Source organism: Eretmochelys imbricata, chromosome 23 (assembly GCF_965152235.1).
Source record: "Eretmochelys imbricata isolate rEreImb1 chromosome 23, rEreImb1.hap1, whole genome shotgun sequence".
Taxonomy (NCBI): domain Eukaryota; kingdom Metazoa; phylum Chordata; order Testudines; family Cheloniidae; genus Eretmochelys; species Eretmochelys imbricata.
This window is the reverse complement of record NC_135594.1, coordinates 7,109,280-7,126,064: the sequence shown is the minus strand read 5'-3', so window position 1 is coordinate 7,126,064 and position 16,785 is coordinate 7,109,280. Positions and strand designations below refer to the sequence as shown.

The 16,785-nt window shown below is 48.3% G+C and overlaps 1 protein-coding gene across 1 annotated transcript in view; it reads left to right on the top strand.

The window, feature by feature from the left end:
• The window catches only part of PPP1R37 (protein phosphatase 1 regulatory subunit 37), a 166,696-nt gene extending 150,526 nt beyond the window's left edge, over positions 1 to 16,170 (top strand). Inside the window, exon 13 of the mRNA XM_077840151.1 lies at positions 11,356 to 16,170. The gene's annotated coding sequence lies outside the window, so the exon portion shown is untranslated. The remainder of the gene's footprint in view (positions 1 to 11,355) is intronic.
• Positions 16,171 to 16,785: the final 615 nt, after the last annotated feature.

Genomic DNA, 16,785 nt, shown 5'->3' with positions numbered 1-16,785 from the left:
GTATTTCCGAACTTCTGAGGGCCTGACTTTACAACCCGAATATCGTGGTTTCAGTGCAGTTTTTTGTGTATAATTTATTTATATCAGTGGTTTTCAACTTCTTTCATCTGTGAACTCCTGAAAAATTTCAAATGGAGGTGTGGACCTTTTTGGAAATCTTAGATATAGTCTGCAGACCCCAGGTTGAAAACCACTGTTCTATGGCATTGACAACCTTTCATGGACCCCTTAGACATAGACTGAAGACCCCCAGGGGTCCGTGGACCACAGGTTGAAAACCACTGATTTTTAGAAACATATATATAATATATATAGTATGTTACCATTATCATCCACTCATAAAACTTCTGTAGGTGGAGAAGCTATACAGATCTGTGTGATGCAGAGAGGATACATTACCGGATAGGTGCAGGCCCAAAGAGCTCTCCAATCTGAGTAAACAGTGGTACAGACTGAGTGGAACATCTGTTTCATCTTCATGAGGCTGTGGCCTATCCTGGTCTCGTTCACTGGCATTGTCCAAATGATATGATTTACCCTGGCTGAGCATTAGATCATCTAATCTCACCCCTGTATATCACAGGCTGTTAAATTTAACCCAGATATTTAGCCCAAAGTATTTCAGTCCTCAGGAGACTAAACTGATGTGTGCCACAGGAAGAGAGCAGAAATGATCAAGGTGCCACGAATGCCCGAGGCCCCTGCAATAGCAGGGAATTGATTAGGTGAGATGTGGTCAGATGATCTCAGCAGGCAATCCACTGCAAAGAAAGGCGAAAAAACCCCAAGAGCCCTGCCAATCTGACCTGGGTCACAGTCTGTTGATCAGTATGACCCTGAGCATGTGAGCAAGGCACCCCAGCCAGGAATCTAGAAGAGAATTATCTGCACCGCCTCAGAGCACTGGTCCATCCCAGCTGGTGTCCCATCTCCAGCCATGGCCAATCTCTGATGTTTCAGAAGAAAGTGGGGAAAAACCCAGCAACCCCTACTGAGAATACATCTAGTCAACTGTGCATTATGGGGAAAAAATGGTGGAGGAATCACAGAAGCGTAGGCATGGAAAGAACCTCCAGATGTCCTCTAGTCCACCCATCTGTGCTGAGGCAAGACCAAGTAAACCTAAGCCATCCCCGACAGATGTTTTGTCTAACCTGTTCTTAAAAGCCTTCAATAACAGGGATTCCACAACCTCCCTTGGTAACCTATTCCAGAACTTCACTATTGTAACATATATGAAGACTGTTATCAGGTCTTACCTCAGCCTTCTTTTCTCTCGACTAAGCATGCCCAGTTCTTCGAGTGATTGTTCATGTCCATCCAATTTAGGTGTGTGCGCTTGCCACATGCACCAGTGCTGGAAGTTTTCCCCTCCGCGGTATCCGTAGGGGATTGGCTCTGGCGCCCCCTGGAGTGGCGTGCACATGCCACGGTATATAGGGCGCCGCCAGTTCCCCCCACCCACCATTCCGTCTTGCCGCCAGTGACCGTGCTGGAACTGTTGCTGTTTCAGTTACACTCTAGTTGCTCTTCGTTACAGACTAGTTACCTTCTGTATTGTACTGTATATAGTTTTATAGTGGTGTTGATAAATCCCTTAGCTATAATTAGAGACTTTGTAGGTCCCAAACGGGACTTTGCCTCAGGACAGGGCATGCCCCGATCCCCAAGCTTTAAGCTCTGTGATCACTGCAAGAGGCCCATGCCCTTTAGTGATCCACACAGCAGTTGTCTGCGTTGCCCGGGCAAAGGATACGTTAGTGAGAAGGCCAAAAGTTGCAAGTCCTTCAAGCCAAGGACTAAGAAGGAGCGCAGAATTCGTTTAAGACTGCTGCTTATGGAGTCGGTCCTCACTCCGGCACCAGAGCAACGCTCCGACTTGGCGCTGAGTACTGTGACCTCAGTGTGCAGCGCCCCACCAGGACCATCCACTAGCCGGCACCCATCCCCATCCATGGCTCCAACCAAGAAGGAGGGACGAGGCCAGTCTCCAACCTCCCACAAGGATAAGACTGGGTGTGAGCAAGGTCTCAGGTCAGGCAACTCTTCACCCATGTCAGGATCTGGGCCCAAGCTCCGGGGGAGCGATGTAGCCCAACATGCTCCCCACTGGCTACCCCGGATAGTGGAAGAGACCTCTGTCAGCTTCAGGTGCTGTCCACGCTGGAGGCACCGGCTCCAGCAGTTCCCCGGTCACAGGGTAAACCCACGTTCAGACCATTTCAGTTCTCACCTCAGCAGCACCGTTCCCCGTCGCAGGTGATGTCCTGCCAGTGCTCGCCGTCCCATAGCCACCACGCATCTGACTGGAATAGGCAGACACAGCGCAGCCCTATTCGGTCCCCGGACCTTGGGTACAGGCAGAGAGGCTCGAGGCGCAGCTTGCCGGCCACTGGGAGCAGACCTTTGGAGGCACCCTCCCCCCACCCCCAGCAGGAGTAGCAGTCCTGGCACCCGGTATCTCTGAGACCACAGTACCGCTCCAGGGATCCATTGAGAGATCAACGGTACTATTCTTCGGACTGTCACTGATCCCGTAGGAGGGCATCTCCGCATGCAGGTACTTCCCAGCACCGAGCCCGCTCCTGATCCTGGTACTGCTCCTCATGCGCGAGACGTAGACCTCCGGCTCCAAGCCTGGTCACCTGGGAGCAACCATTCAGGATCCAGCCCTGGTTCGGAGCAAGGTTCCCTGACGGTGGGACAAGCTCTGGTATTGGTGGTACGGGTTACATTGTCAGCATCAAAACCAGCCCCGTGGCCTCAGGCACAGTAGCCAATGCTGTGGTACCCACTGAACCTGTGGGGGTTCACACAGCCCTCCCAGGCCGCCCGCTTGGTGTCCAGAGCCTCGGAGGAGAGACCAGCTGCCTCTCTCTCCCACCCTCCTCCGATGCACGAAGCCTCGGGCTCAAGGACCCCGCAAGTCCAAGAGGGAGCAGGGGAAGAAGTCCCTGGGCCACCAATGGTTGGGGAGGACCCTACGGTACTGGCATCTTTCTCGTCGTCGCCAGATGAGGCTATAGTGGAGCCCCCTCCCCCAGTTTCTCTGAATCTCGCTAATGTGCACCAGGAACTACTGAAAAGGGTCGCTGCCAACCTGGGTCTTCAGGCGGAAGAGCTAGAGGAGCCCTCGGACTCTCTCTTCGATGTCCTCTGCTCCATGGCACTGGCCAGGGTGGCTCTGCCCCTTCATGATGAGGTCTCTAAGATCACTAATGCCCTGTGGCAAACTCCTTCCTCCCCTCCCCCCATCTCCAAGAGGGCTGAGCGCAAGTACTTTGTGCCATCCAAAGGCCACAAGTACTTGTACACCCACCCTGCTCCCAAATCTCTAGTGGTAGAAGTGGTTAACCACAGGGAGCAACAGGGTCAACCCAGGGCTACCCCTAAGAACAGACTCCAAGAAACTAGACTTGTTTGAGCGTAAGGTTTATCCATCCTCTAGCCTCCAGTTGAGGGTGGCGCTGCAAACTGAGGTCACGGTACTCAGCAGAGTCGGAGCGTTGCTCCGGTGCCGGAGTGAGGACCGACTCCATAAGCAGCACTCTTAAACATCAGGCCATCCTAGGATGCTATGATTTTAACATGTGGCAAGCCATGGGCAAGTTCGAGGGCTCTCTTCTTGAGGCTTCTAGGAAGGCATTCCGGGGCTACTATGGAGGAAGGCACAACTGCAGCCAGGGCGACGCGCCAGGCGGTGGTGGATGTGGCGGACGCTGCCTCCCGAACCATGGCCTTGGCAGTCACCATGCGCTGGGCATCCTGGCAGCTACTCTCTGACTTGTCCACAGAGCAGTTGACGCAAGACCTTCCCTTCGATGGGCAAGCCCTGTTTGCAGAACAGATGGACAATAAGCTCCATGGCCTAAAGCGGTTTAAGCTGCAGCAGCCTCAGGACCAGGGGAGCCACCCTCCCCAGGCGCCTCCCCATAAGAAATCCTGAAACTACAAGTGTCATCCTAGAGAACAGCCTTCACAGGCCTCTCAGTCAAGCTCTACCCACAATAAGCAGGCGGGCAAGTGCTCGTTTTGAGGGTACGCCCAAGGGCAACATACCGGACTGTTCCCAGGATCCTCCTTCCCTTATTTTGGCCAACCGCCTTTCTCCTTTCCTCCCTGCTTGGGCATCTATAACGTCGGACTGATGGGTCCTCAGTTCGGTGGCGCAGGGTTACACCCTTCAGTTGCTTTCTCCCCCTCCTTCCCACCCACCCCACCCCCGTCTCTCTTCAGGGACCCCTCTCACGAGAGTCTCCTCAAGCAGGAGGTAGAGGGGTTACTGCAGCTAGGTACGGTGGAGATCATTCCTCTAGAGTTTAGGAACAAAGTGTTCTATTCCTGCTACTTTTTAGTCCCGAAGGCCAAGGGTGTTCTATGACCTATCCTGAATCTGCGAGACCGGAACCACTTCCTAGCAAAACTAATGTTCCGCATGGTCTCCCTGGCCTCCATCATCCCCTCCCTGGATCTGGGAGACTGATATGTCACCCTCGATCTGAAAGATGCATACTTTCACATCGCCATCTTCGAGGGAAACAGATGCTTCCTCCAGTTTATGGTAGGTCCCAACCACTATCTATTTGTCCCATCTGGCCTAGTGACAGCACCACGGGTATTTACCAAGTGCATGTCGATGGTGGCTGCCTACCTTAGACGTTGGGGTTTCTAGATCAACCCATACCTCGACGACGGGCTAGTTAATGGCAGAGCCAGATCCAAAGGGATGTCGCAATGCTGTTAGCCACCAGCCGTCGCCTCAGCCTGTTGGTGAATGACAAAAAATCCACGTTAGTTCTGGTACAGAGGATGGAGTTCATTGGAACGGTGCTCGACTCTACCTGCGCCAGGGTGTTCCTTCCACTGGCGAGATTCAGGGCATTGATGGAGAAGTCTCTGTATTTCCCCTGACCACAGTCAGGGTTTGCCTGCGCCTACTAGGTCACATGGCAGTGTATACATATGTGGTGTGCCATGCCAGGCTCCGGATGCGACCCCTGCAGCAGTGGTTGGTTAGGGTCTACTCCCAGTCCAGGGACCACCTGGAGAAGGTCGTCACCATCCCCACGACGGTACTTACCTCGCTGTGATGGTGGACCGATCTTGGGAAAGTCCTGGAAGGGGTTCCCTTCATCAGAACTCCTCACTTAGTCGAATTGGTTTCGAACGCCTCGGACCTTGGCTGGGGGGTGCACCTCGGCACCCTCCAGACCCAAGGTATAGGGTTCCCCTAGGAATTGATGCCACACATAAAAGTCAAAGAGCTCAGGGCGGTGCGCAGAGCATGTGCAGTCTTCCTACCACACCTGGCGGGCAGGGTGGTCAGAGTCCTCACGGACAACACAACCTCGATGTTTTACATCAACAGGCAAGGCAGAGCACAATCCTCGGCCCTCTACCAAGAGGCACTCTGTCTCTGGGACTTCTGCATCGACCACAGAATTCATCTAAAGCATGTCACCTTTCGGGTGCCAGGAACATGCTAGCAGATCACCTAAGCAGGGACTTCTTCTCTCACTGCGAGTGGGTGCTCCACCCAGATGTAGCCGGCATGATCTTCCAGAGATGGGAAGCTTCCCAAGTGGATTTGTTCGCTACCGGGCAGAACAGGAGGTGCCATAGGTTTTGCTCCAGAAGGGGGTCTGGGCAAAGGCTCCCTCTCTGATGCCTTCCTCCTGCTGCATGCATTCCCTTCAATTCTGCTGATCAGCAAGGTCCTAGCGAAAATCAAGAAGGACAAGGCACAGGTTATCGTGATCGCCCCATCGTGGCCTCGCCAGCACTGGTTCGGGATGCTGTCAAGCTTTTCAGCGGTTCCTCCCGGCCCCTGCTGAACCGACTGGACCTGTTGTCAGGATCACAGCCGAATCCTGCACCCCAACCTTGCATCCCTCCACCTTACAGTATGGATGCTGTGTGGCTGAACCCAGATGAATGGGCCTGTTCGGAAGGGATCCAGCGGCCGAATGGGGCATCTCCCCTTCGCATTCTTCGGTGCAGTCGATCGTGGACTACCTGCTTCATTTAAGGAACCAGAGCCTGGCACACTCCTCTATTGTGGTGCATCTGGCGGCCATTTCAGCCTTTCATCCGCCAATCCAGGGGCCAATCCAGGCTGTGTTCTCCCACGACATGATGGTCAGGTTCCTTAGAGGCCTCGAGAGACTCTTTCCTCAAGTCCGGTCCCCAGCCCCTCAGTGGGATCTCAACTTGGTTCTGTCCAGGCTCTCAGGCTCACCGCTTGAGTCTTTGGCTTCGTGCTCCCTGTCTCACCTATCGTGGAAGGTAGCTTTCCTGGTGGTGGGGGTGATGTCGGTCAGGCGAGTCTCGAAGCTGCGAGTTCTGACCTCAGAACCACCGCACACAGCCTTCTATAAGGACAAGGTCCAGCTCCAGCCCCACCCAGCCTTCCTTCCCAGGTGGTGTCCACTTTCCACATGAGCCAGGACATCTTCCTTCCGGTTTTCTGCCCTAAGCCCCATGAGGCTAGTGAAGAGAGGCGCCTTCATACTTTGGATGTAAGAAGGGCTCTGGCTTTCTACCTCGATCAGACAAAGCCTTTCCGTAAGTTGACTCAGCTTTTCTTCTCTACAGCTGATAGGATGAAGGCCCTCCTAGTGTCCACACGGAGGATTTCTAACGGATCACCTCTTGCATTCGGATCTGCTTCGAGGTGGCAGGAGTCCCTCCACCACCAATCATCAGAGTCCACTGTACCAGAGCACAGGCATCTTTGGCAGCTTTCTTGACACACTTCCCGATCCAGGACATCTGTTGAGCCGTGACGTGGTCCTTGGTGCACACATTCATGGACCACTACGCCATCGCTCAGCAGGCCAGGGACAACGCTGGGTTCAGCAGAGCTGTGTTGCAGTCTACACGTCCGTGAACTCCTACCCACCTCCGAGGGGTACTGCTTGGGAGTCACCTAAGATTGAATGGACATGAGCAATCACTCAAAGAAGAAAAGACGGTTACCTTTTCCGTAACTGGTGTTCTTTGGGATGTGTTGCTCATGTCCATTCCACATCCCGCCCTCCTTCCCCACTGTCGGAATTTCCGGCAAGAAGGAACTGAGGGTGTGGGGAGCTGGTGGCCCCTATATACCGCGGCATGTGCGCACCACTCTAGAGGCTGCCGGAGCCGGTCCCCTACGGCTACTGCTGTGGGAAAAACTTCCGGCACCGGTGCATGTGGCAAGCGCACCCATACCTAAGGAGAATGGACATGAGCAACACGTTTCGAAGAACACCAGTTACAGAAAAGGTAACGGTCTGTCTTTTTTTTTTTTAATAAACTTTCCTCAGTGGTCAGGCTTTCTAAACCTTTTATCATTTTTGTTGCTCTCTTCTGGACTCTCTCTTAGTGTGTTGCCCAAACCTGGACACTGTACTCCTGCTGAGGTCTCACCAGGTAGAGTGGGACAGTTACCTCCAGTGTCTTATATCAGACATTCCCGTTAATACACCCCAAACTGATAATAGCCTTTTTTGCAATTCGATCACATTGTTAGCTCTTGTTCAATTTGTGACCTACTATAACCCCCAGATCCTACATACCCCTAGTACGACCATCTAAAGCTATTTATTTCCCATTTTGTAGTTGTACATTTTTTTCCTTCCTAAGCATTGTACTTTGCGCTTATTTTTATGGAATTTCATCTTGTTGATTTCAGACCAATTCTCTAATTTGTCTGTCATTTTGAATTCTAATCCTGTCCTACAAAGTGTTTCCAAACCCCTTCCAGCTTGCTGTCATCATTAGATTTTATAAGCATGCTCTCCACTCCATTAGCCAAGTCATTAATGAAAATGCTGAATTGTATCTGACCTAGGATAGACCCTCTGGGGGCGGAACATCACTAGATATGTCCTCCCACTTTGGCGGTGAACTACTCTTTGATTATGGTCTTTGCACCACATTTTAGTAATTTCATCTAGACCACATTTCCCTAGTTTGCTTATGAGAATGTCATATGGCACTGTATCAAAAGCTTTACTTAAAATTAAATTATGTCATTTATGTCATGCTTCCCACCTATCCACTAGACCATTAACCTTGTCAAAGGAGGAAATCAGGTTGATCTGGCATGATTTGTTCTTGATAAATCCATGTTGGCTATTACTTATCACCCGATTATCCTCTAGTTGCTTATAAATTGATTAATAATGTGTCTCCATATCTTTTCGGGTATCAAAGCTAGGCTGACAGGTCTGTAGTCGTTCCTTTTTTAAAGATAGGTACTAACCTCTCACGTCGTCCTCACCCTGAATGGGCAGCCGGGTGGTTATCGCACTCCCAGAGCTACTGAGCCCTTTCAGTGCTCCCTTTATGGTAGTGGGACCACTGGACTCTAATCCACCTGACATTAAGATGGTGTCATGGATCCACAGGATCTGTGCTGTGCCCAAACTTTTAAACAGAACTGGTGGTTCTTCAGTGTGCCAGACTCACAAGGGGTCCCAATCTTCCTTAAGGGCAGGCCACATGGCCCCATGCCTCTGAGACTGTCTCTGGGCTCCAGCTCTCCTGCTTCTCACCTTGAGTTCTGCCCAGCAAGTTCCACTGTGGTAGTCTCCTATTCTGAGACTTGTGCCCTCTTCTGGGACCAGTACACCTCAGCAGGATTTGCAGGGACACCAGGCAGCCTTTTCAAAACAGAGTGGGGTTTATTAGTCAACTGCCATACAGCGTCGGAAAGTCCTTAAGTTAGTAGAGAGAAGTACAAGCTAAGACAGAGTTCATACTGAGTTCATACAGAGTTCATGCTAACGACAGAGCTCTATCCAGCCAAGCTGCTCTAGAATCCATTTTGACTCACTCTTTCTGTCTGTCAGTCCCAGGGGAGAGCTCTGTGTCCTTCCAAAGGCCAGTTCTTAACACAGCCACCTGACACCTTTTGGTCCATTGTCCTCCTCCTGCAGGATCCCTACTGAGTTCAAAGGTCTGGCTGCTGGAGTTTCCCATTGTTAGGTATCAGTTATTCAGTCTTTAGGGTTCAGTTGTCTTTCCTTTGATATGGGTTGGTTTCAGCCAGTCCTTAGCAACCCATTCATATCGCCCCAGATAGTTACTTGACACAAGCACCTCATGTCTCCTCTTCTACCTCAGGAACATTTTAATCCTTCTGCACTCACTGGGTAGCAATTCAAGTATGTCACTTCCCGCATGAGAGAGTAGGTGAGTGGAAATAATATCTTTTATTGGTCCAATAAATATTACCTCACCCACCTTGTCTCTCTACTATCCTGGGACCAACACAGCTACAAGTACACTGCATACTTCCAAGCATATCAATTCCTAATATTATTACAGATGATTTCCACTTTGTCACAGATGGCCTTGGAAGGACCCAGCTAGGGTGACCAGATGTCCCGATTTTATATTTTGAGTCTTTTTCTTATATAGGCTCCTATTACACCCCCACCCTCTGTCGTGATTTTTCACACTTGCTGTCTGGTCACCCTAGGCCCAGCAATCTAGACCTTTTTGCTGGGCTCCCCCAGTTGTTCGATCCAGGTTGTGATGTTCTGAAGGACTCAATGTGCTATACATCTGCATCAAAGGTTTTATTAAAAAGGAAGTGTAGTTTAAACCCTGGTGGTTAGGAGCATATGCCATTCCTGTGTGATTTGTCATATACTGCAGATTGAGACATCACCAGAGGTGTTGCTTTAGAATATTACGCGTGTGCTGTACACTGAGGTCACAAATAATGCATTTTAATAGTAGTTGCCCTTAAAAACTTTTCAGGAGGTTTTGTTACTAAATAAGATTATTAGGGTAACTGCCATACTCTATAGGGGTTTCCTATATTAAGTGGAAGAAATACTGCAAACACTGAGATTTGGTTTATCTAGGTAACTAATGATGATTAGTACAGTAACTCCTTGCTTAAAATTGTAGTTATGTTCCTGAAAATTCTTCTTTAAGCGAAACGATGTTAAGCAAATTCAATTTCCCCATAAGAATTAATGTAAATAGGGTTCCAGGGAAATTTTTTTCGCTACACAAAAGACTACGCACACACATACATGTACACAGTATAAGTTTTAAACAAACAATTCTGTACACAGCAATGATGATTATGAAGCTTGGTTGAGGTGGTGAAGTCAGAGGGAGGAAGAGGGTGGGATATTTCCAAGGGAATGCCTTACTGCTAAACGATGAACTAGCGCTCCACTGAGCCCTCCAGGGTTAACACATTATTGTTAATGTAGCCTCACACTCTACAAGGCAGCAGGAATGGAGGAAGGGGAGACAGCATGGTAGAGAGAGACAGAGACGCACACCCTGTGTGAGAGAGAGAGATGCGCATTGTCCCTTTAAGTACACTGACCCCACTCTAAGTACACTGCCCTTTTAAGTAGATCAACAAGTTGTGACAGCAGCTGCTGCCAGCAAGCTTCCTCTGTCCTGAGCCCTGTTGTCTCTTCCTCCCCCCTCCTCACCCCCCGCGCTCTATGGAGATGGGATAAAGAAGTGGGGAGCAGGGGGGAAGGGGGCACCCTGACATTAGCACCCTTCCCTCCCCCCTCCCGCACAGCAAGCAGGAGGCTCCCAGGAGCAGCTCCCAGACAGAGGGCAGGAGCAACACAGAGCAGTGGGGGGAGGGACAGCTGAACTGCCCAGCAGTTGTGAACAGGGAACTTAGGGGAGCAGGGAGCTGATGGGGGGGCTGCCGGTCCACCCTGGTTCCAAGCCCCCACCAGCTAGCTCCAAGGGGCTGCTCTTTCTGCAAGCAGTAGACAAAGCAGGCAGCTGCCAAACAACGTTATAAGGAAGCATTGCGCAACTTTAAACAGAGCATGTTCTCTAATTGATCAGCAACAAAACAACGTTAACCAGGACAATGTTAAGTGAGGAGTTACACAGATGTAAAAATACAATACAGTGTTATGTTTTCTTAAGAGCTGTGCTCCAAGTTAGTGTGTGTATCTGAATTTAAATAAAATTGTAAAGGGAAATGTAGGGTACCTAGCTGGATGTCAGTTGTTGTTGAAATAGATCTTGAGAGCAGGTATTACTAAACTCCTGTGGTAGATGATGTAGCCTTAGGCAAAGAGGCTGGGAGCTATTCCAACTCCATTCTGTGGTTTTATATAAGTTAGGGTAAAATAACATATGGAATATATTTATAAGGAAAATAAATCCTCCTGTCTCAGGACACAAGCCAGCCACTGACTGCTGGGGTTGCCTCTGTAGGGCTGGCTAGTCGATAGCTTTGGGTGATGGAGATTTTTGCAGCTTCCTCAAGAGCATCTGGTACTGAGCACTGTACAAGAGAGGCCACAAGACTTCTGATCCTGTCTGGCAATTCCTATGATGTCTGACTTTGTTTGTTCTTTCTCACAGTTCCTCTGGGTCGATCTACATTGAGCTGAGGCTGTCTTGGGAAATGCCTGTGTAGCTTTATTCCCTTCCCACTCCACATGATTCAGAAGAACTTGGTCTGCAGTACAGAGGTTGTTTTTTTTTTCAAAACAATGTGATATTTCCTGCCCTAGACACTTTTTCCCACATTCTTGACTCTGCCCTACAAGGAAGGACTCTGATATTTTCAAGATGATTCAGGAAGGGAAGGAGAACAGATTGAAAATCTTACCAAAAGAGTGATTTCCCTACCTGATTCCAAGGTGAGCTCTGACACCTGATGGAAATGGCACTACTTTCTGACCTTCTGTAGACACTAACTGATGCATTTACATTTTTCTTTCTATGTTTCTCTGGAATTACCACTGTTACTGAGTAATTTGTAAGGAGAAGATATCCTCAATCCTGGAGAATGGGCATTGGACTATTCTATTGGACTATTCATTGGAATATTCTCCAATTCAAATGGGAGATTAAAAACCCAGAATCTCATGGTTCAGGCCTGGATTTGCTTTCCACACACTACAAGTGTCCAAGGTCTCTGAAGGCTAGTTTAAGAAAACTGTTTTCTAACCTGGAAACCTGCTAGCAGAATGGTTGCACATGATTGTGTCCCTGGGAAGAGTGGCACTGACAAGCTGTAGTCACCTGTTGAAAAACTTGTATCGCCAGACAAGCTGTCCAGGACAGGCTGCATCCACAGCCACAATGGTTATTTATTTTAAATTCCTTTTTTAGGTATATATTTATCATGAGCTTCAAAGTACTGAACAGGATTTAACTTAGAAAACAATGTAGAATTACTTTTAGTCTAACCTGCAACCTTTTTGGAACTTTACTCCTGGTTTGCAGAACTCTGCCAAAAAGCACCATCAGAAATACCTTCCCGTACAAACCCTATACAGAACACCACAATGACATAACTAGCTAGTGTGCTTGTGTGCACACAAACATGTTTGTGAGATCCACATTTCAGGGGGCTCCCTGCCTGTGATGCATTCAAGAGGCTAATGCCCTTGAGGCTCAGGTGAAATTCCTTACATTGTTGTGTGTCTTTTGGGGGAGAAGGAACCATCATGGCTGAGTCTATTCTAGTTTCCTAACTTTATAAGCTTAAAAGAGAAGGACAAATTACCCCCTTTAGCAAGGTTTTCTCAAAGCCATATAGTATGGAACTGACAGTGTGAGAAAGAGGGTGGGATGGGGCTGACTCAGTCATCTCCATTTGGGGATTCATCTAGCAATCTAATACTGAGCCAGAGGCAAATATGCAGTAGAAGTAGTTGGATCCTCTACATTTTATTATATTAAAGGAAGTCTAGGATCACCTGGTTTGTTAAGTTACTGCCCTCTTTCTGTTTTGAATTTTCCAACTCCTTTGTATTTGGCTGAGGAAAGATTCAGGGGACATGTTACACCATTAAAAGATGAACAGGAATTTGACTTTTCATGAATGTGTAAGTAGCTTTCATTTAGCTGGTCAGTGGGCCTTTTGATTCAGTGTAAAATCTTGCTTTAGAGAATATTTGTCCCTTTTACCAAAGGTTTTTTGGAATGAATTTTCAGTTCTGCAGTGGAACATGCTCCATTCTATAAATTGCGCTTAATACAGAGATTCCCAGAGGCTGTCACACCTTTGATAGGATGAATATACCATTAGAGGTGCTTTTCCTTTACTCTTCTTGCCAAGGGAAGGAATCTGGTTGCTCTGGAAAAGGTGTTCAATTTTCTCAGGGAGGGTTCTCTCTCAATGTCCCAGGGCTTGCGAGATTCTGCTGGCCGAGCACTCTGGTATAGAGTGTGGAATGGGTCATTGTTTTAGTCTGCAAAGTCCCACTGCAACGTACCACACCCTGCACAAAGCATGACACCCAAAGAGGCCATTATTCTGAAGCCACTATTACAATGAAAGCCAGAATTGCCAGAGTGCAAATCACCTCAGTGATAATCCAGATGAATGGAATGCCTGCCCCTGTACCCACAGCCAGAGAGAGGAGCTGGCCTGTTAGGGAGGAACCAGCAGTTCCAAGGCAGCATTGAGGTGTTGGGCAGAAGGCTTCAATATAGCACATGCAAGAGGAACAATCAAGGAAGGGAAACAAAGGTATGCAGCAAACCTTTTTTTTATCATGTAGCAAGGCCTGTTAGGGTAAATGATATGGGTCATAAGAGATTGAGCCATCTATATCCTTGAGTTGGAGAGGAAGGAAGACTCGGTAGGTTAAATTAGGTCTTGAATTACCATTTGGCTCAAATCCACGAGGAATGGCAGACACACACACCTTCCCACCCGCCCCAAAAAATTGCTATTGGAAGATAAATATTCCTGTATATGTGGATTACTGCTCTGCTGTGAAGAGAAATCTCGGAAGGAAACTATGGTACTAATCTGTAATTTAACAAATTTATTGTATAAACTAACCAGAGAAACAGCCTAGAGAGGGGGCTGTTGGGTAGAACTTAAGCTTTTTTTTTTTTTTTTTTTTTTCTCCTTAAGTGCAATAAATCTATCAGGGAGCTGTGAGGGCACTTCGCTGCATGGGAATCAAGGCTGGAGATGCAGAAATTTTAGCTCTTCATGCACTGAAACTGAATCACATTAGGAATTTGCTGCATTAACACTACATACAAAGGATGGTGATTTATTTGCTAATGTTTGTCATTTCTTTCTGTTGTGTATTTTTGTTAACACTGTTTTCTATTAAATGAAAACTGCATTTGTCACTGACTCCTCCTGTCTGTTTGGTACCTACAAATGACACTTGTTTTGTCCATGGCAAAGAAGAGAATGTGAGATTTCAATAGATCTGAAGCAATTCCCTTTCCAAAGGAGCTCTGCAGAGCTAGTGCTACCATCCACTACCCCAGCGAAAAGAGCTGTTAAGAAAACCAGATGGTGGTTTGAAGTTCTGCATCATACCTATTGGTGTGAGCTTGACAGGGCAGTCTCAGTCCAGTGGCTCAGCCGCTGAAATGCTTGTCTCCTCTCCCAGATATTCCTGTTCAGAATCTACTTGCCCTTCTGCTTTTCTCTTCGATGTGTAAAATACCTGTCAGACAAACCCCTGTAGAGCTACATGAGGATCTTCAGTAGGACTATCAGCATCCCTTATTAAAGCACAGAAATCTAGATTCAGTAGTTAAGAATAAGGATCTGAGTTGAACCCTCTGCTCAGCCTTCCGGCAGGTGTTTTCACTGCCGTGTTTCCTGAAGCAGAGCAGAACCCACTCTGGCACATCAGACGGTCTAACTGCCCTTGGTTGCGGTGTGTGCATCTCCTGTTAATGTTACTCGATATGCACTGAAATGAGGCCATGACATGTCAGTCATACTGTAGACACCATATTAGAAACCTTTTGCAGGTGTCTTACAGGGCATGTGCAGCAGCTGCTTTTCAAAACTTCACTGTCCCCCTGAGACTCTTTAAAATGGCAAAAGCATCTTGTCTGGTATCCTATTTCTGAAATGGCCACGATGCGTATTGCAAGGCAGTCTGTGGCAGTGGGAAAACTGCCTTGTGTGTTCTTGGACCTTGTGTGATGTGATGTTTTAAACTCCCAGATGGGGGAACACTGACCAGATTGTCGATGCTGAAACTGAACATCCCTGGAACTTTGGATAGAACAGGGATCTCACTAGCTTAGCGATGCTTCCCTCAGAAGCTGAATTTTCAGATGTGGGGGGCCTAAAGTTAAGCACCTGAATCCATGCTGGGAACCTAACGTAAACATGGTCAGATTAGCTTCTATTGACTTGAGGGAAGTTGAGGGTGTGTAGGCCCTCTGAAAAGCAGGGCACTCTTACTTAGCTGCTTCACTTAAGACACCTTGGTCTGAAAATACTGGACATTGAGCCCAGTCCTGAAAGGCATTGAATGTCTCCTGCAAGGTTCATAGAATCCCTGATCTCCCCTTGAAGTCTGGAATTAAGTGGGCCCAGCACCATCCAGGGTCATCCCCTACTAGATCCTTCCCATACCTCATCAAACTCTTCTACTCCTGCTGCTTGTCAATGTGGAAAGTAGAGATCTTTCTGAAAGACGCCTTGATTTTAAATTGAAAGCACTTCATCAAAAGAACAAATCCAGTGGGGCACCAAGAGCTACCATGTTTGAATGGGGCCTGTGTCTCAGACTTCCATCAGATTGACACATTTCTGCCCTTTCAATCAGAGTCTGAAAATGAGAGCAGGAAAATAAATGGACTTATCTGAGCCTGCCAGGGTGCGCTGTGCCATGGACAAATAGACCATTACACAGAACCTTTTCCCCAAGGTAAAAAATAACACTGCTCTAAAAGGGAGAGGGGCCACAGCCTGTATCAGCAGTCCTGATAATGCAACAAAGAAATTGCCCCCACTGAACCTTCTATCTTTTATAACTAAGCAAATAGAGAGAATCCATGACACACAACTTTCAGCTAACCAGGTACTCTTCTTCTGTGCTTAGAACTCCGACTGAATGGGAGTGTTACCTCTGCCCAGAGCCTGGTGGCAAAGAGATTTGCTCCTGATCACCTCCTTTCTCACTGACCATTTGCCTCACGTGGATGGTTTTTAGGTACCAAAAGACTTGGAAAGACCATGTAACCTGCCTTTAACTGAATGTTGACATCTCCTGTAAACCAGCACTTGGGTATTAAAGAGTTAATATATTTCATTTCAGTTTTATTAGAAAGGCTGGTATCAGGCCAGTACTTGCTTTGTTATCAAACCCTAGAGAACTATGATGTGTTTTACCGCATTTATGGATTTCTTGTAATACTCTTGGTTGAAATAAAGGGTTTCCTAATTTAGTCTGGGATTGTCTATGGTAAATTCCCTTCCCATTTTCAAAAAGGACCACTTTGCAGGTTGAATGGCCCAGACTTCTAACGTCCTCTCTCTTTCCTTTCCTCTCTTCACCCACCTCTGCGTGAGAGTTCTAATGGTGCCTGCAGCGGGGGAGCCCCCTGCCCCTGGAAAGGAAGAAGATAAGGAAATGGGTGAGAATCCCACTGCCCAGAGGTTATTGACACAGAGGGCAAGTCCTTCAAAAGCAAGGGAGATGGGCTTACTAGTGCCCTTTGAGGGGGTGGACCAACATGCAGCCTTGGGGGGGATATTGATACAACTGCTGTGGCCCTCCCCCGTCAGAGCGCCAAACACTTCCTAAAGGTGAGGCTGTATCATCACCCCTGTTTTACAACAGACAGGGACTGGCTTCCCCAAGGCCACACCAAGAGTTGTTTGCAGAGCCAGATCCTGCCTCTTCTCCCTACCATGCCGACACGTCTACCTTAGGAGCCCCATCCCTCGGCACTCCAGGGAAGGCACAGAGGGGGCTGTCGATGTTGGTGCTACATCATAAAAGGAGCTGGTCCCGTGACAGGCTCGGCAGCCTCCGCTCTCTTTTGTAGTTCACATGGATGGAG